General features: G+C 45.7%; 1 long non-coding RNA gene and 1 pseudogene across 2 annotated transcripts in view; one reads left to right on the top strand and one right to left on the bottom strand.

Moving 5' to 3' along the window:
• Positions 1–16297, bottom strand: part of LOC144761829 (uncharacterized) — a 472065-nt gene extending 455768 nt beyond the window's left edge. The window contains exon 1 of the long non-coding RNA XR_013595912.1: positions 16251–16297. This is a non-coding gene — a long non-coding RNA (uncharacterized LOC144761829). The remainder of the gene's footprint in view (positions 1–16250) is intronic.
• A 79-nt stretch (positions 16298–16376) lies between these two features.
• On the top strand, positions 16377–19651 carry LOC144763613 (cyclic AMP-dependent transcription factor ATF-1 pseudogene; annotated as a pseudogene). The gene has a single exon (XR_013596239.1). The product of XR_013596239.1 is annotated as a cyclic AMP-dependent transcription factor ATF-1 pseudogene (transcript).
• The last annotated feature ends 780 nt before the right edge of the window (positions 19652–20431 follow it).

The raw sequence follows: 20431 nt of genomic DNA, 5'->3' as shown, positions 1-20431 counted from the left end.
GACAAGCGACTCACTTACATTCCCCCAACGTGGTAGTTCCCCCTATAGCATAGATGATGACAGCTGCATTGTAACTAACCAAGAGATCCCGCAGGAACAGACGAGTCCCGAAGTGGGTGATCCTAATGTGGAAATTGTTATACTCCCAAACAAGCCAGTTGATCAACAGTGTTCCAATAATAAAAATGTATTGTTGCTATCATGGAATGTGGCGGGGTTGGTAGTAAAGCTAGATAACATGGAGTGGTGTGACTATGTGGGTAACCATGGTATCTGTATTTTCCAGGAAACATGGGCTAGGACTATTCAGCATAAATTGGGTTTTGTAACTTATGCCGAGCCTGCAACTAAAGGTGCTAGGGGCAGACCATCTGGTGGACTGACCATATGGGTGGGTGTCCATCTTGGGTTTTCGGTTAAAAGAACCAACACCAATTCTTGCGATATTCTGTGTATTCTCCTAACCCGCAGAAACACACCCAAAATAGCGATCATTAATATCTACTTACGTCCGGTTTTGGGTGGTACGGTTTCTCATACTCTAGAGTCCATAACTGCCCTATTAAACAGCTTTTCAACCGATAATAAGGTGATAATAGGGGGGGACTTTAATTGCCATTATGAACCACTCGGGGGTGTCTCACAGCTAACATCAGATGAGGATGACGCTTGCCGGATTCCACCCCCAAACGTCTACCCAGTCAAAAACTGGACTCCCATGGCCATGCAGCTCACCTCATTTACATACACATTCTCACTTAGAGCCTGCAACGGCCGCTTTCCGGGGGACAGCCCAGGAAGGAGTACTTACAATGGAATGGGCCATTCGTCAACAATAGATTATCTGTTGGTTAGTATGTCCCTATGGCACCTGATTCGACGTTTCCACGTATTCGATCGCGTGGAAAGTGACCACAACCCCTTGATAGCAGAACTGGATGTGCCAAACCACGACGGGGAGTACCAAGAGGTCGACTTGGTCTCCAGTGCCATTAGGATCACACAGGGTGGTAAAAAAATTCGATGGTCTACTATCAAGTCGTCGCCAGACAACCTGGCATCACTGTATAAAAATGTCATTCCCCAGCTTGAGCGGCTAAATATATTGCATGAAAACGCCTTCAATCCTGATAATGATGTTAAATGTTTAACTATACACAAAGAATTAATGCTGTCCCTAGCGGATAGCTTCTCTAAACCGGCAAAACACACTAACCGACAGGCATGTGCCACAAATCCCTGGTACAACCAGTCCTGTAGGAAGGCGAAGATCACTCTAATTTCTGTCATCAAATCAGGCCATAGAGCTAACATTATGGCTGCAAGGAACGCCTATAAGAACCTCCTTTCTCATGCAAAATCTGAATGGGAAACTGAGAAATGGAAGGCCATTAAACAAGCACTAATAGCGAAAGATGCCCGAACCTTTTGGAACTTGGTCCATACTGGGAAGCCAGAAGGGAAGGTAAAGATCGATCCCAATATTGCCGAGGAAGCCTGGTGTGCATACTTTGGTGATCTCTACTCTAGTACTGCATCCCCCTATAACGCGTTACTTATAACGCCTTTGAGATCGGGCCTAGAATACCCCTCCCACCCCTTTACTATGTCGGAAGTTACACTTGCAGTCCAGGGGTTAAAATGTAATAAGGCACCTGGGCTGGACAAGATACCCGGTGATCTTTTTAGAGATGAGACAAAGATCTGGGTGCCCTACTTGACCGTCATATTCAATGCCATTCTTGACGGTCAAGAGCCTCCAAGCACCTGGCTGGGGGCCGAAATTATTCCGATTTATAAAAAGGGATCTCCGCTGGCCCCGTCAAACTATAGACCAATTAGTCTAATTGACGTTACCCAAAAAATCTATGCCAAACTCCTTTTGCAACGTTTGCAAGATTGGATTAGTGAGAATAATATCCTCTCCCACTTACAAGCAGGGTTCCGTGCTAAAACATCGACCATTGACCAATTATTACGGCTCCAGGTTCTCTACTGGAAGCATGTGGTGATGGAAGGGGGGAGCCTCTACCTGACATTTGTGGACCTAAAATCCGCATTTGACATGGTGGACAGAAACCAACTTTGGAGCATATTAACAACAATGGGGATACCACCCTACTTATGTCTCCAATTCAAAAGACTCCACGAAGGAACTTATGCAAAGGTTCGTTATGGCAAAAACGGCCAGCTAACAAGAGATTTTCCCATTGAGAAGGGAGTTAGGCAGGGATGCGTATTGGCCCCTACGCTATTTTCCCTTTTTCTAAATGGCCTTGTTGATGACTTAACTAATGTACAAAACAGTGACGCTCCTAACTTAGCTGGTGGTAAATTTCCTGCACTCATGTTTGCGGATGACACCCTGCTGCTCTCAAAAACATCTATGGGGATGCAGGGGGTGTTAGATCAATTTACCAAATTCTGTAGGGACAGGAATCTGGTAATTAACATAGACAAAACTAAGTACATGGTGTTTAATGGCACTGCAACTAATTGCCCTTGTTTAACAATGGATGGACGAGCCCTGGAAAGGGTAAATACTTTACCTATCTAGGCCTGACCTTAAACGACAGAATGAGTTGGGAAACCCAAATGACTAAGGCTAATTTAACCCTCTCTCAGTCTATGGGGGGTATTCTTAAAGTACAGAAATCCTGTGTCCACAAGCTAGTCAGTGTACCGCTGGAAATATACAAGGTACAAACCAGATCCTCCACCCTATATGGGGCGGAACTCTGGGGCCATTGTCCAGCGAATGAGATTAGTATAACAGAGAATAAATTTATTAGACAGCTGCTCTCCTTACCTACTAACACCCCTCTAGTTCCACTAAGGCTCGATACAAATCTGAGGCCTATTGCAGAAGTAATCGCCTCACGCCCGCTTCTCTACTGGCGTAGATTGTGGAGTGTCCCGGAGCTCGAGTGCTATAGAGAAGAATTAAAGATTGTGATGGCTCGCCCGGGTGTAGGGAGGATAAAGTGGTTATCTTTTATAAGGGGGCAGGCGTCTAAGATTGGCATGGAGAATCTCTGGTCCAACCCGGAGGACACATGCAAATCCATCTCAAAGAGAACCCTGGCTGAGTCTATAAAATACTACAACCTAGAAGAGGTTCTTCGAACAGCCAGGCCCTCTAGTCTCACTGACAGTTTTCTGGATTTTAAGAATGTCTATAGTTTTGAGAAAGAATTGGATGCTATAGAACCTGTCTTAGCAAAAAAATTGTTCCTACAGTTCAGATATGGTACACTACCCCTTTATTCCTATTCTGATAAATGGAAATTGGGTTTAGCTCGTCCTTGTCCAGGTTGCAATGATCCAAATGAATCTTTAATCCATGTGATCTTATTTTGTCCTGCTTATTCTGCTAGCAGGAAAAAATGGATCATACAGTTATGTGTGAATCTGAGAGTCAGGAACTACATAGATTATTTTAGAATTTTAAAAACTGATACTAATACATTGATAGTTACTGCTATTGCTAAATGTTTGTTTTCGATGTGGTTAACTAGACGAAGACTGATTCATTTGTAGTAACCCACTATTGTAGGTAGACTGCTCTGTCTCAGTAATAACTTGTTTTTTATTGTGTCTTAAAACTTTTTAGCTTCTGTATTTAATTGTCTTAGTGTTTTTATCGTCATATCATAAACCGCACGCTAACTGATTTATTCCAAATATTCAAAATGAGATGTAACCATGTATTGGTTGAGTTGTAAATGTATTTTTTCTAATTTCAATGTACTTTTATGGTTCATTAACAAACCGAAATAAAGTTAAAATGATGATGAAAGTGCGCAGAGTACTAAAAACCAATAAAGACAGGTCAGGAAAAAATAGAAGGAAGAAGCAAAAAGTTTGGGGCTAACCCTGCAAAAGGGTCATTTCCAACAGCCAATCCACAATATGTACAGTAGGCAAGGCAATTAAGCTTACACAACAAATTTCATCCCAACGAGTTGGCAGGTAAAAAAGGGTTCAACAAAAAGGCATGTCAGTCAGTAATAGGACATATAGTGTTACAATCAGAGTCAGTGGTGTGATGAGGAACTTTGGTGCTGGAAATACCTACTGCGTCAATGGACAAGACTGAGAAAAGCAAGGAGGTAGATTCAGAGGTTTTCAGAGTACATAGGCTAGCACTGTCATCAATAAGACAAGAGGATTAATCATACACTTCACATATGAATCATTTTGATCATAGGGGATTAAAGTATTGACTGCACAGTCAGCACCTCTTGGGCAGTTTTAATTGATTGAATATTGATTCTGCAACACCTGGATGAACTGAAGAGTTGTGGGCTGGGAGGGTCCACCAGATGTTAAATTCCAAAGTCATGCTTCCCTTCTCAAAACTGACCAAAACTGAAACACGATCCACCTAGAACTCACTTCTTTACTATTTTCCCTCCCTTGGTTCTGATTTGTCTACCCTTCTCCCTGCCCACCCCTTTCCTCTGTCCCCACTCATCACTCCCATTGCCCTCTCTTTTATTGCTACTTGGAATTATTGTTTTTGTAAATCAGCTTAACTTAATTCAATTTGTTTTTACATTCTTGCACCACCACAAAATGTTTGACGACTGTGACCAATTCAGCTACACTCTTAGTCTGCAAACCACTGCAAATAGTGTGCAATTCTTCATGCTCCTTTGGCAACAGTCCTTGAACAGAAGCAGTACCTTTATCTTCCTGAGCCTGTTCATCCAGCTGAGACTTTACCTGTGCATCCCTTGAACAAATCTTTCAATCTGTCTAAATAATCTGCTGTAGAATCTCCTTTATTTTGTTTACAGTTCATATCATTTCTCCTATCCTTTTTGACTTGACACACTTCCATCATTGCATTCAAAAACCCATCCATAGCCGCCTCCAAAGAAGCATCACCTACAAGGCCATGTGGTGGTAAACCACTCAACCACCAGTTTGCCTTTCATGTCACTCACACCACCAAACTCAACAACTGGTTCACATTCACTCAGTTCACTTTGTAACACTCAAATATTGTTTGCCACTCCACACAAAATCTTACTAATTGTATGTGAATACTGGGGAATTTCTACCTAATATTGCCTAAATCTGCACGGAGCAAAGGACATGAACAGTAATCTTTCCCCCAGGAGAATATTCTCTCAATGTGAGGTAAATGAGGAGCCTTCCCAAGGTTCGTCTTGGTCCACGTCACTGGTCGGTGGTGCGTATATTTTTTGGAGGGAGTTTTATCTAGTTCTCCAGCCAATCAGCCTGCAGTGTGTCTCTGACTGATCCAGGAAATAGTCAGACTATGACCGTGGGCCATTAGGTACCTCACATGAGCCGAATGGACACGAAGTCTAGAGGGAGTGTGCACGATAGTGGAATCAGTCTTTTGTTGTACGCACCATGCACAGCCCTCTAGCACCCCGCTCATCTCTCTGTGCTTGCTATGCCCTATCTCATTGTACCACTATCAGAGGTAGAGCAGCCAGCGCTGTTCCATTTCCAGGTACATCTACAGGTGCGCCTCCGCATCTCCTGCGAGTATGGGGAAATTAGAATATCTAGAATACCCGATTTCTTCTACTTCTGGCTCTGTTTTATCGGTGATTTGTAAAAAAAATAAGGAGTAAGTGAGGCAGTAGAAGTGCAAACCTTAACCGCGTCGCTCAAGTGACCTATTTGATACTCAAGTCTTTCATGGGTTTGCTTAATCCCACAGATTTATGATTCCTGTTTCAGTATGTTTGCTTCTTCAGCCCAATTAAAAAATACAGGCCATAGTTCTGCATCTATGTTATTTTGGGTCTCTCAGTCACCTTCTTATAATATGTAAGCACTCTAAATCAAGGGTAGTTACCTCTGGAAAGGACTTCTTTGCAGAATTAGGGTAAATAAGTCAGAGGTGAGGCAGCCCAGGCAGCTAAGCTTAATATGGCTGTGCAAAATGGCTGCTTCAAAATCACCAAAATGTCAGCTATTAATTACTGTATTATAAAGCACTTTTATAACATTTTACAGTATTTAATCAAAACCAAGATGTAAGGGGTTATATTTGTACAGCGATGCAAGATTGCACTGACGTGATCTCATGATAATTAGGAGAATCTTTAATCTGTATAAAGTAATTTTTCATGGAATGTGTGAGCAATAGAACATGTTTTACTCTTCTCAATTTTGCTTTTCTGTGGAAATACACCCATATTTGACCTTTCAAGTTAGACAATGTGTGAATGTGTGTTTACTAATAATGTTGCTCTTAATGATTTGTCATTGGGCCACATTTATTTTCACTGGCTGTATTTAACACACACACACATTTGTTTAAGTGGGAGAAGACTAAAATATTAACATTTTTGTTTTGAGAAATAATTGCTAGCCTACAAAATCTTGATTGTTGGCAAGTATGGAAAGGGTATGTGAAAGTGGTGGAAGAGAGACTGCATAGGGTTCCTAGGAGACTGAACAATTTCATTTGAGATAAGACAGCACTGAAAATAGTGCTCAGGATTTTTAAAACTAGTTGGATTTCAGAAATTCACAATCAATTGATTCATTCCGATAATGATAGGGTATCACTCAAGTTATCAAACTAAACCAGGAAATGTCACATACAAGGGCAACACAAACATGGTAACGTCACCCATAAGCAAAAAGTAAATTCGGCACTCCCGCAATAATATATAGGAAGAGCTAAATGCAAACTAGTATCAACAGATGTTTAAGCTTTTTTTCTTTGCAGATTTTATATAGCGCAAACTCGACCCGAAGGTATTGGAGCGCATTACATGAGCACAGGTTACGTTACAAATTCAGGCACGGGGAGATTAAGTGATTTGCCCAGAATCACAGGATGTGGACGCGACCTGAGGCTCGAACCCTGGTTTCCAGCACCAAAGTCGGCAGTCTAGCCAACGGACGACACCCTCTCCCCTATGTTTTTACCTGTCGTACATTAGCCATGCAATAGAACATGGAAATCATTTATTTATTTATGCGTTTTTGTATAGTGCAACCTTTACCCGAAGGTTCCAGAGTGCTTCACAACCGAACCAGTTACATTACATAAGGACTTCAGAGTACATGAATTACATAAAATGTGTCTATTTTGTTGAGCTGACGAGTTATTATATGTTTATACTGTAATTCTTTGTCGCTCTCCGCAACCCGTACCCTCCTCACCTCTGTCATCAGCTGAGCGTTCTGGAATGTTGACAGACGCCAGCTGATGACCTTCGTGACAAGACGCTTCTCCCTGCTCTCTACTCCTGACCTACAGCTGTGTTGGTTATTCTGCTTAATAAAAAGTATTTACTTCAATCGCTCATTGTGTTTTCTTAACAAATTGGCGACCGGGGCCAACACAGCAGAACCCGGGTGCAGTAATTGGTTATATTTCGGGAAAACATGACCATTGATGAAAATACAATAAGAGCAACTATAAGCACCAAGTATGAATATTACTAAAAAATAAGGTCAGTGAATAAGTGGAGAATCAATAATAAGGATTGATGAAAAAACTGGGTTTTCATCATGGAAGGCATCTTTAAAAATGTCGACTGAGAGAGGCATTCTGAACTTAGAAGAAAAAAAGGAAAAGTCGCACATTGCTCATGGACTCAAGAAACACATGTTAAGAAACTCTATGGTGTCTTAAGCGCTGCGCTGACTAAAATACTTCCAACTGCCATCTGACAACCGGCAGCTGGCAACTGTCAAACGCGCATTCAACAACGAAGTAATCTGTCAAACGGTGAATGACGTAGTGCGTAAGCTACGCTAGGCGGCCATCTTGAGTGTATTTCACACAGGAAGAAGTAACTCAGCCTTATTGAGTGATGAAAGAGTGTGGCACTTCTCAAGGTTAGCCTCAGACAAGCACAGTGAAACAGATGGAGAAGGAAAGGTCATGCATAGATCCACTGAAGATGGTGGGGGTGAATTCTGGGAAGAAGAGGACAATGGGGATATTCCATAGAACACCCAGTGTTCTGCCTCATCAGGCTACAGTTAGCGTATACCTGTCAATGATGTAAAAGAAACTGTAAGAACAAGATGTGGACGCAGGGTTGTTCCCCCAACCAAATTGGATGACTTTGTATGTGACTAATGACATATCTGTTATTACTGTTCCTCAAGGAGGAAGATGTGTTGTGTTTATACTGTATCTCTTTTGTCCCTCTCTTCACCCCGTACCCAGTCCTGCTAAGTGTCACGCATCAGGCGTGACACTATCATTTCAGTGTGGTGGCACGTATCACCTCACTAAAATGGAAAGTCACTAATTATAGCCTCTCCTCCGCTGTCAAAGCGTGAGTGCTTCTAATGCACCTTAAACTAGTGTGGAGGTGCGCAGTAACTGTGCGCGCAGCCGAGGAGTGCTCTGGCAGGCTCAGCGCCTGGCTCAGCTGCTACTACAATGTATCTAACACAACAAGGGCACCCATACGAGTCAGCACAGGACCTCGGGGAACATATTTATTATAGCAACAGTGGTCCCATGCACTAACAATGAAAGCAACCAATCAATATAGACACAATGGAAACTATATTCAGTTGTGTAACTTATCCAGCCGGACAGAGGTCAAGAATTTTTACTATACAAAAACCAAATCACAAAGGATGCCTTCACAGTTCTTTGAGAGTAGAGCACAAGCCTGTACCCTAACGCTTTCAGATTGGCATAGTGAAAAGGTAGTCAAGCAACAGAGAAAAGGTATTTAGGCAGAAGCTAAAGATTTCTGTAAATGAAACAATATCAGAAATTCAATTCACATTGTATAGTAAAAATTCTTGACCTCTGTCCGGCTGGATAAGTTACACAACTGAATATAGTTTCCATTGTGTCTATATTGATTCGTGGCTGCTACAATGTAACACACGGGCACGGCGCACTGCACGCACCCCGGGATTTCGCATACAACTTTATTTAAGGCGGGTCGGGTCCTCCCTCCTGCCGCCCGAGGCTCAGTCAAGCACAGTTCCTGAGAAAAGCTTTGGCTCGCACCGTTGTGGGAAATGTATTAATGACGGTCGAACCCACACAGGCAGCGGAGTGAACCTGGCCGCTGGAGTGGTCCCTAAGCTGCAGCCTCAGCCTCTACAGTGCACACCATCAGCCCGTAGCTTTAAAACATGTACTGAAGCTGTGTGGTCGTAGGCGGGGCCGCCTGGGAGAGTCCGAGTTGTGGGCTCCGGCTACCAGAAGGCGTGTTAAGAAGTAAGTGCTGTAAGTGCTGCTTGCAGTGCGTGTTTCTAGTACATCAATCAACTGAAACGTTGTGTGATTACTAACTTCCCAAATAAGGAAGTGTTAATTATCTTCGAGGCCACTTGCTGCGAATGTCTCTGTACTTACGTTTTACAAGGTGTCTTTAACAGAAACTGATGTGGCACTGCTCTCTCTGAGGGTTCTGTTTCTGTAAAAATTTTATTTTTTTTCTGTTGGAACAGGATCATCAATCGAATAAAGTTGCTGTGGGGGAGGGGAGCGAAGCGCGGACCGAACGGTCTAAACTCCCTAGTATACAGTTCCCAGCACACTCTATTGCTCTTGAGTTCAGCAGGTTGCTCAAATTACATTAATTTGGAAAGCGCCTGTGAGCCCTCCAGACTCCCTTATGCTGCAGTTGCGCCCTGCCGGGCTGCCTTCTCCGCCCTCCCTCTCTCTCACACATGTGCCTGCCCTGGACTTTTCTTTTAATAATCAGCACTGATGCTTTGTTTAGTTGGACCAGCCAATCCGAACCGGTCAGTACTACACACAGCTCCTGGAATACATTACGCAGTTAATGAACGTGACTAGTGCAGTGCTGGTTACACGGAGTTACCTGGTAGTAATGTTCTAATATTTACTGTTACGCCCTAAATATAGTGCTTCAGTTTATTCAGCCTTAGCGCGTTTTGGGGGGGGGGCTGTGGGTGCGTGTGTGTGTTAATTAGCAAATTTATTTTTAGCAGGGCGTGATCATGCAGCTGGTGCTGGTTGTACAGTGCGGATTATAACACATACAGTTACTTACTGTGCTTTGGTGAATCAGGCCAGTTTCAGACCTATGTTGCCCCGTGCAGGAAGTGTGTGTAAGTCAACATCTACTTTTGCACTGACTGCTATCTATGCTGTGAAAATGTATTTTTGCTGATGTAGAGTGTGCATTCTAGTTTATGCACGTCACGTCAGACGTGACGTGCGGCGGCCATGTTGGCGCGCTGCGCGCGCATCCCTCATTGCGCGCCGGGGAAAACAGAGAACGGCAGCGCCGGCCGGCGCTCCTCTATTAAGCTCGAAATTCACAATTTAATAAATATATACTTACTGGAACATAACCAGTGGTCCTCTAGTTATTTGAACACACAACATTACAGTGGCGACGAGGTCGGGAGGCTCCAGCTAACCCACCCACGTGGAAAGGAAAAGAGGAAGACAAGAAAAAAACGGACCCCCACGTGGACAGCAGCAGGGTAGGCAACCCCACATACAACTACAGCAGGATGCAGAGCTGCCCCACATAGCCCACATTGCAGAGGGTCCATGGGAAGGCACAGCTGAGCCACCACACGAGCGGAGGAGCGTGGCAGCGCCACTGACAACCGAGAGGCGGCGAAGAGGCCGTAGAGGCAGCAGCACGCCCACAGGAGACAGCCCACGGTGCAACCCTTGCCACCACGCCGGGCCCTGGAGATACAGCGCTGGCTACCAAAGAGGAGGAGGCGGGGACTAGCACTGAGAGTCCCCTGGCAGACACCACCACAGAGGTGAAGGACAGCACCCCAGGGAGTCCCACCAGCAAGGACGTCAAATCGACGGCGATCAGGGAGGTGAGGATGAGCACGCCAGCAGGCTATGCGATCGCGCCGGTGCAATTCCTACCGAAACCAGGGGACCCCCTGATGAAGTGGGAGGACTGGAAAGAATATATCGACAATTTCATAGGGGTCCTGGAGGATGAAAATGAAGAGTCGTTCACCCCCCAAAGGAAGAAACGGATCCTATTACTAAACCTGGGCCCGGAGGGGCTCAGGATTTACAAGAGCCTGGTGCCCAAAAAGAGGGACGATGCCGACAAGGATGTATATGCACACGCATTGGAAGATCTGGACGAACGTTATCGCCCCACTATATGCGTATCAGTGGACAGGTTTAACTTCCAGCAGAGAAGACAACGGCCGGGAGAGAACATTGAGGAATACGTAGCGGCCTTGAGGAAGCTAGCTGCCCCGTGCAAATACGCGTTGTGGGAAGACGAATTCATAAAGGACCAGATCGTGATGCATACCACTAGCACAAATGTCCAGGACAAGTTATGGGCAAGCAGCGACACCACACTCAAAGACGTAATGGTCATTGTAAAAAGGGCGGAACTCGCACGGAGATGTGCCGATGCGACAAAGAAAGACATAGCGCCCCCAACGATGGTGAACAGGATTCAAGAGGGAGACCACCGGAAAGACCAGAGAGGCAAAGAACCGATGGCCAGAGGAACCAACAGATGGCAAGGGAAACAAGCAGGCAATGAAGGCAAGAAATCATGCTACAGGTGCGGCAGTTGGTCCCACGACGCACGTGATCGAAGATGTCCCGCGTTCAGAGCTAAGTGCCTACACTGCGGCATCTTGGGCCACTACGAAAAGGTGTGTAGGAAGAAAAATCCCAAGGAAATGGTGAAAAGCATAGACCAAGGCGAAGAAGACCTAGAGGAGATCGCAGAGGAAGAGGTGATCACAGTCTTATGTATATACGACCAAGTACTAAGCGTAGAAGGGAAGAAATCCACGAAACCTATTCTGGACATGTCTATGGGAGGAATCACCATCACAGTAGTGGCAGACACCGGATCCCCTTTCACCATTGTCCAGCGAGCAGTGTGGGAAGAAATGTTCAGCCCCAAGTTGGGCCCAGAGCTGGAGAAACTAGACATTCGGCCGGTCACTTACAATGGCGACCGTATTCCAATGATGGGGTTCCGGCGCTTGTTGTTTGAATTTAGAGGCCGATCAGCGTGGTGCAAGCTATATATAGCGGAGAAAGGACCCTCCGTCCTTGGATGGCTGGACCAGGGTGACTTGGGGATAAAGCTGGATCCAGGTGGAAAGGAACAAATACTACTCGCAGAACAAGAGGAATGGCCGGACTTGAATAAGTGGAAGGAGAACTACCCAAAAGTGTTTGGAGGCACGGTGGGACGGATGGAAAAGTTCCAACACAAGATCGTGCTCAAGGAAGGGGCCATACCGGTAGCTCACAAGGTGAGAAACGTGCCGATTGCGGTACGAGAGGCGGTCCAGAAGGAACTTCAGGAGTTGGAAAAGAAGGGGATAATAGAACCGATAACATGTGCGGAATGGTTGGCGCCCCTGGTGGTCGTGATGAAGCCCAATGGGAAGGTCCGGCTCTGCGTGGACCTGAGAGAACTGAATAAAAATATCGTGGTGGAGAAGTTCCCTCTCCCCAGAATTGAAGAAATGTTGGCCAAGACCAGAGGAGTGAGGTGGTACTCCACTATCGACTTGACATCAGCCTATCACCAAATAGCACTCCACCCGGACAGCAAAAGTCTCACCTCTTTCATCACCCCGTTTGGTTGCTATCAGTTTTGCCGCATGCCGTTCGGGCTGGCCTCGGCGGCTGCAGTTTTCCAGAAGATGATGCACCAACTATTCCGAGACTGCAAAGATGTCCAGTATTTCCAGGACGACATCCTGGTGATGGGCCGAGACAAGCATGATCATGACCGAAAGCTGGAACACGTGCTACAGACGCTGGAAACAAAAGGCCTTACAGCGGAGTGGGCGAAGTGTCGGTTGGGACTACAGTCGGTAACGTACCTAGGACACGAGATCGGACAACAGGGCGTTACACCCAATCTGGAAAATGTAAAGGCCATCGCTGATGCTCCACCACCCAAAAGCAAGGAAGAGGTCAGGTCGTTCCTGGGGATGGCGGAGTATTACAGCAAGTTTGTGGTCCACTTCGCCTCAAAGACCCACAACATGAGGTTACTGACCAGGGAAAGCACTGTGTTCCAATGGACACCGGAAGCACAAGCCGAGTTTGAAACGATCAAAAGGGATGTAATAGGAGCTGTTCCCCTCAAGGGCTACGATCCACAAGGCACCACTGTACTGACGACGGATGCCAGCGACAAGGGCCTGGGCGCTGTGCTCATGCAAGACAGAGGAAGAGGAGACAATCAGTTTTGCGTCCAGGGCACTGACGGATACAGAGAGCAAATACAGCGTGATTGAGAAGGAGATGCTGGCGGTTGTGTGGGCCATGGCGAGGTTCAGGCAATTTCTGTGGGGAACACATTTTCTACTCAAAACAGATCACAAGCCATTGGTGAAGGTGCTGACATCGAGTGGACATGCCAGTGCCACTCCCCGAATATCCAAGATGTCACTAAAGTTACTCGAGTTTAGGTATGACGTGGAGTACCTTCCCGGGAACCGGAACCGAGTGGCGGATTACCTGAGTAGGGCGGCCGCCATGGAACCAGGAGAGGAAGACCCTGCAAGCAAAGGAGAGTTGGTAGCCCTTATAGAGGACCAAGAAAGGTTGATAAGCTTACAAGAATGGTCAGAGTCCTATGAGGAAGACACGGACATGCAAGAAGTAAAAGAGAACATTGTTCAAGGATGGCCTGAGAAAAGAACCGTGAGGGCGAGCCTCAAGCCGTACTTTGAAGTCAGAGAGGAACTGTCAGTAGGGGACAAGGGGGTATTCATCTACAGAGGAGACAAGGTGATCCCCCCCAGGAACCTCACCTCGAAACTGTTGGACCTGCTACATGAAGGACACCTAGGCATAGGAAAACTAAAAGCAAGGGCAAAGCAAAACTACTGGTGGCCAGGCATGGACATAAAGGCTGAGAGGCATGTCAGGGAATGTCCACAATGTCAAAGAGCAGATAAGACCTTAAAACCCTTGAGGCCAGCAATAGGGAAGTTTGACCCTCCCGCTAATCCATGGGAAGAACTATCGATAGACATTTTGGGACCCGTCCTAGATGACCAAGGCACGCAGAAATACGTGTGCGTACTCATAGATCAATATTCAAAGTGGCCGGAGGTGAAAATAGATGAGTCCATGGACACAGAAAACATCATAAAGTTCCTGTCAGAGACTTTCACCCGGGAAGGAATACCCAAATCGATCTTAAGTGACAATGGGCCCCAGTTCACGTCGGAAAGGTGGAGTAAGTTCATGCAAAGGAATGGCATCACTGTCAAGCACACGGCGATCTACCATCCGGCCGGTAACGGCCTAGTGGAGAGATTTAACAGGGTAGTGATGGGAGCCATCCAAGCCGCCATATCCAGTGGACAGAGTTGAGAAAAGGCGTTAGAGAACATGGTGTGGGCGTACAGAATAACCCCCACTGGTACGGGGTACAGCCCATTCCAAATATTGAGGGGACGTGAACCCTTCACCCATGACAACAGGATTTGGAAGGAAAAGGTCGTCACCAGCGAATGGTCCCCTGCAGTGGTGCGGGCCAACCTGGAAAGAGCACAGACAATTTACAGTGACCACTACAATAAACGGAGGAATGTCAAAAGTACAGGATTGGAGAAAGGAGAGTGGGTGAGAGTAAAGTTGGCCACTCTACAGAAGAAGGGAGACAGCAAGTACAGCAAGCCGATGCAAGTCGTGGAGGTGTACGATCGAGCCGCTTTGCTGAGCGATGGAAACGTGTGGTCCCAGGACCGGATGGCTAGGTGCAATAAGGTTTTGGGCTGGGAGCAACATGGAACTGAATGGGAAGACATGGAAGGTGCGAACGTGGAGAAGAGACAAGAAGCCGGTGAGCAGCAAGACAGAGTAAGGGGAGAAATGGATAGAGAAGAGGAAGAAGAGAACGGGAGTAGAGGTACGGAGATGGACAGGTTTGAGAGAAGCATGAATGAAGAGGGAGCTGTGAGAGAAGGAGCAGAGAGCCAAGAGGAGTGGAGCCAAGGAACTATGGAGAACCCGGTAAAGGTTACAAGAAGTGGGAGGCCGGTGGTAAGGCCCTCCAGATTTCGAGATTTCGAGTTGGACACTGGACTGTAAGTGACGCAGTTAAAGTTTGATAAAAAGGGGAGATATGTAGAGTGTGCATTCTAGTTTATGCACGTCACGTCAGACGTGACGTGCGGCGGCCATGTTGGCGCGCTGCGCGCGCATCCCTCATTGCGCGCCGGGGAAAACAGAGAACGGCAGCGCCGGCCGGCGCTCCTCTATTAAGCTCGAAATTCACAATTTAATAAATATATACTTACTGGAACATAACCAGTGGTCCTCTAGTTATTTGAACACACAACATTACAGACGCAGTCACGTTGCTCAAATGAGTGTAATTTCAGATATTTGTTTCCCTCATTTTATCTGCTTGATTTTTTTTTGTGAGAAAGTGTCACTCATAGTCGGTGAAATGTCACTCATAATTACTCTGAAATTATGGAAATGTCACTCATAGTAATGGCAGCTATGCGTACTCTCCTCAACCCTGTCATAAGCTGAGCGTTCTGGAATGTTGAAAGACGCCAGCTGATGACCTTCGTGACAAGACACTTCTCCCAGCTCTCCCTACCTGACCTACAGCTGTGTGGGCTAACCTGCTTAATAAAAAGTATTTACTTCAATTTCTCATTGTGCGTTTTTAACATATTATTCATTTTACATGTACGTAAATGATGTCAAACCCCATACTATAATACTGATAAAGTTCATAACTATTGCATTTACAAGAAAGATGTATTTTTAAACATGAGAGTTCTAAACCTGTGTGCCATATGTTATTACCTTCTATACTATGTGGTGGGTTTCATTAGACCATCAACTCTATGGTTTTTTTTTTTATTAAAAAATAACACCTCTGCGTCGACCTGCATTAAGTCATTCCTACACGCCTTCAGTCATTTCTACTTGTTCAGTTAGCTACAACCAATATTTACTACACACAATCCTCATGTGGGCAGTGAAATGAAAAAGGGACTGAAGTGTCTGCTAGGATTGGAAGTGGTGAGGTTTACTGTTTCAGCCGCCTAATTTGACAGAAACGCCATCTTGGAATGGAAGGTTTACTATTAAAAAACACTGAGCTTGTGAGGCGAGGGAAATAGTTTGGTAGAAGTTCAATAAAAGCCTCGTTTATCTTAGTGCTGTAACACATGTTCTTATATATCGTTTTTGCTTAAAGCGTTCCTAAGAATAAATAACGTATTTGTATTCAGATGTATGCTGTAAACATTCATGCATTTCTATAAACTAAAAAAACAGTTCGTACCTCCACACTAGATACAGCGTGATGAATCCTTTGTGTTTATGGGTATCTCTGAGTTGTTGATAATTCAAAATTGACTACATTTCAAACCAAGCAGCCTGGAGCTTCACATGAGCGTGATGACCTCATGCACAGCGTCAACGTCACGCGCAATCGAGGCCTAGGAGGACGTTTAACCTTTTTCTTTGTTTGGCTGCGCTGCTTGGGCAGCAGTCCCAAGTTAATATTTCGTTTTTTTTTTGTTTCTGTTCCCCCCGGCTCTTACGCTGCCCGTTTTCGACGTCAGGCTGTAGCGCCAGGAAACCTTTAGTAACCGGCCACAGACAGAGAAGCCCGCACCCAGGCGTCCGCGTTCACTTCCTGGTGTGCGCGAGCCCATTTCTCTGCGGCAATCATGGAAGATGCTTCGGACAGGGACGGCGGCTCAGAGGGAACACACTCCATCACCGTGTCGGCAGCCCAGGTGTCCCAGCTGGCGCAGCAGATCGTGTCGCTGCGAGGTGGTGCCGGTGGGGGCCAGCAGGTGACAGTGCTGCAGCTGCCCAGCGGAGAGCAGGTGCAGGTGCACGGCGTAATCCAGGCCGCGGCGCCTTCTTCAGTCATCCGGTCGCCGGCGCCGCCGCAGCATATCCTGAGTGCCGCTCAACAGCAGCTGGAGGATCGGGCTGACGAGGAACAGGCGGGCTCCCCTCAGCCGCGCAGCGAGGACTCCCAACAGAAGGCGGCGCGGGAGCTTCTGGCTCGGCGGCCCTCCTACCGAAAGATCCTAAAGGAGTTGTCCGGTGGCGAGCGCGGCGACGAGGAGCAGCTGCAGCACTTGCAGGAGGAGCAGGAGAGCGCGGGTGCCTCCACCGCCCTTGCTGCCTCGATGGCAGCCGCCACCACCACCATCTACCAGACCAGCACCGGCCAATACTTTGCCATCGCGCCCAACGGCGCTCTACAGTTTGCTTCCCCGGCCTCGGACACAGTGCAGGGCTTGCAGACCCTGAGCATGAGCGGTGGAGGGGATCTGCACCAGCACCTGGGTGGCGCCGGCACAACTATCCTGCAGTATGCACAGACCTCGGATGGGCAACAGATCTTAGTTCCCTCCAACCAGGTGGTGGTGCAGACCCCCTCTGGGGACATGCAGACTTACCAGATTCGCACCACCACCTCCGGGGGCGGCAGTACCACATCCGCGCTACCCCAGACAGTGCTCATGAGCTCACAGCTAGCCCTCAGTAGCGCCGCTGCCGCCAATGCCAAGACTGTGGATCCCCAGCTGAAGCGGGAGATCCGGCTGATGAAGAACATGGAGGCGGCACGGGAGTGCAGGAGAAAGAAAAAGGAGTACGTGAAGTGTCTGGAGAATCGTGTGGCAGTGTTAGAAAACCAGAATCGGACTCTAATCGAGGAGCTCAAGACACTCAAGGACCTATACTGCCATAAGTGAGGCTTCCCCCAACCCCAGGCCAACACCCTGGTAGTCGGACCCAGCTCTTTACACCAGACCAAGTCTTCAATAGAAATGTTTAAACCTGAAAAAGTACGTGAAGTAGAGTCAGCGGTGAATTTATATTGTTTTCTTAACCGCAAAGAATTGAGTTAGCCTTTACAATGTATTGAGGCAAATACAAGAAACGAGGAAACGGTGCAACCACTCCCTCCTTAGTAACAGGAAAGTGTCTGAACGGAAGTGACAGAAAGGCAACTTATGAGTAATGACCTGTTATGACTCATTCTCTTCGTCACTGAGGCAGAGCCTTGCCCTGTGTGTGCAGAGCGGATCATTTTGTAAATTCAATGGTATTAACACAATCTGTAGCAGTATGTTTTATTGCTTTTTTGAGATTGCATATGTGTAAATACTTTGCCCACACCCCCATGCATCAGCAAGAAAGTGTTGGGTGTTAGCGAGAAGTAAATATTGTGTTTCCCTCCATATTTATGTGATTTGCACTTGACAAATCCTAAATGGGTATCGGTTAACCCGGCCTCGTAAGATCACGGACATCACAGTTGATTAGGAAAGTTGTGGTAAACTGACTTGATTTGGCTACCAGTTTACCCCAGTTGCTCACCTGTCTGAAAAATATGTCTCGAGATCAGCTAGTTTCACAGTATCTCGGTTATAATTTCCAGTACAGGTCTTATTTCAGTAATTACTTATTGGGGTCCCTGCGTTTTCATTTGATTATGTCATTTAGAACGTAGGATACGCATGCTTTACTTTTAATCAATGGCATTGTAGTATAGATCATAGTTTTAAAGCTGTTTCCTTGAACGCGGCGCAGTGTTACTTAGCAAATCATTAATTTCCTGGCTAGACGTTCCGATATCTGTTAAAAATTCATTGAGATATCGCGACTGTGGGACCGCATGGCCCTGCGAGAGGACAGTCGAAGCAGTCCTCCAAATACATTACATATGCTCATTTTATCATCTTTAAAAAATATTCTTGAACCCAGTATTTGGCCTGCTCGTTTCATTGACGTCTAGTAGATAAACTGTTCCGTCAAGGGAAACGGAACATCGTTACTGAACTTTGTCCATGGTGATCTGCCATTCCATACTGCTAAACACTGCCGTGATAAAGACTATCCATTTCCCAAACCTAGTGGTGCTTCGTACCTATTCGGTGGAGTGTTGATTTGCTGGATGTTTCTGTCCCGTATCACTGCACAACTGTTTCTAGCTCGACAATAATAAGCAAGGTTTCTCCTCGGTACCTTCAAACAAAACATCAGGTCCGAAATTACGAACATTTATATTTGCTTGCCTTTACTTATTTTTAACTTCGTGTAGACCCTAAACTACTTCTCTTTATTTCCATAAGGGTTAAGCGTGTAAAATGAACTTGACATTATGCAGGATCCACTCTGCCTGCTTTGATGTGGGACTAGGAGTTACTGGTTGTCACCATTTGTTTCCTCTGAGGTGGCATTTTTAAATGATATTCATATTGTATTACAATTCTTTTTAATAAAACCAATGGAAAATTTAATTTAATTTGTTCCTGAACAGTGCACTTTCTCGGAGGCCATTTCAATTGATAGGTTTTGGAGCAGGGCAGTGGATTGACTAAAACAGCCCCAGTTAAAGCACACTTGCTCGTGAGGACTTTATTTTCATGACTTTGGAGTGCAAGTAAACATATAATTGTTAGATATTTGCAAATGAACTGTGTACCTCAACTATTAAGTTTCTAATGATCTAGATTCAAATAGTGGGCTAAGTTACCCTTTTAGGCCTCTGGTACAGACAACGTTGGCTCTCTTTTATTATTACCTGTTCGTTTCTAATATGTACCATATTCTTTAAGTGAGCTTTAAACACGTCCCTTCACGATTGAATGGTTTTGTTTTTGCATCAGAACATTAAAAAGGCCTCCGTGCGTTGCTGCACTTGCTTCATGACGTGACATGTGACCCGATATATGCTTACGCATCATTTACCCTCTTTATTAGACCCCCGCCCCCATTGGAAAAATGCTTGATGTGTTTGCTGATGCCTATAAACTCAATGACAAAAGCCATCGTTGGAGCTTTTTAGAACTGAGACAATTTGCGAATGTTTATTTTTCTTTGATATATCAAATACAATCTGTTAGGTAGCACAATATCTCATTATTATCTTGGACAACCAACAGCCCATGGTGTTAAGTACAGTGCTTAAATAAGTGAACCTGCAAACAGACCATGCTTATTGTCTGTCTTCTGAAAGCATACCAATGGCTTAGTTTTAGAAAAAAGTAAAGACTAAGAGGTTCCAATATGCAACACTGTGTCCAGGTGGAGTGTAACAGATTGTAGATTCCGAAATGCATCAGACACTGCATTTGGTAGCCTGGACATGGTGACTGATGCAACTCGCAAACTGTGCCTTGGTGTGTACAATTTTGTGATTATTTTTCAGCTTGCCTGCCTTCAACATTTATTCTATGCATATTTTTAAAATGTTTACCAAGATGCTGTGTTCTCTTTGGGCAATATCCCTCGTTGCCTCAGTTCTGCTCACCCTCTTTCTTAAGTGCGTCCCTGTGCTTGCACCTCAGTTGCTACCGGGGTTTGCTCCCCTTAAAAGACTACATGCTTTGGCTGGCTGTAAAATTCTACTTCTTATAGATTGCTCAGCATTTGCTCCCAGTTCTACTCATCAGCCTAAAGCTTGTGGTGGTTATACAATGGTCAAAAACACAA

The sequence above is a fragment of the Lissotriton helveticus genome, chromosome 6, assembly GCF_964261635.1.
Source record: "Lissotriton helveticus chromosome 6, aLisHel1.1, whole genome shotgun sequence".
NCBI lineage: Eukaryota > Metazoa > Chordata > Amphibia > Caudata > Salamandridae > Lissotriton > Lissotriton helveticus.
This window is presented reverse-complemented; position numbering and strand designations above follow the sequence as displayed.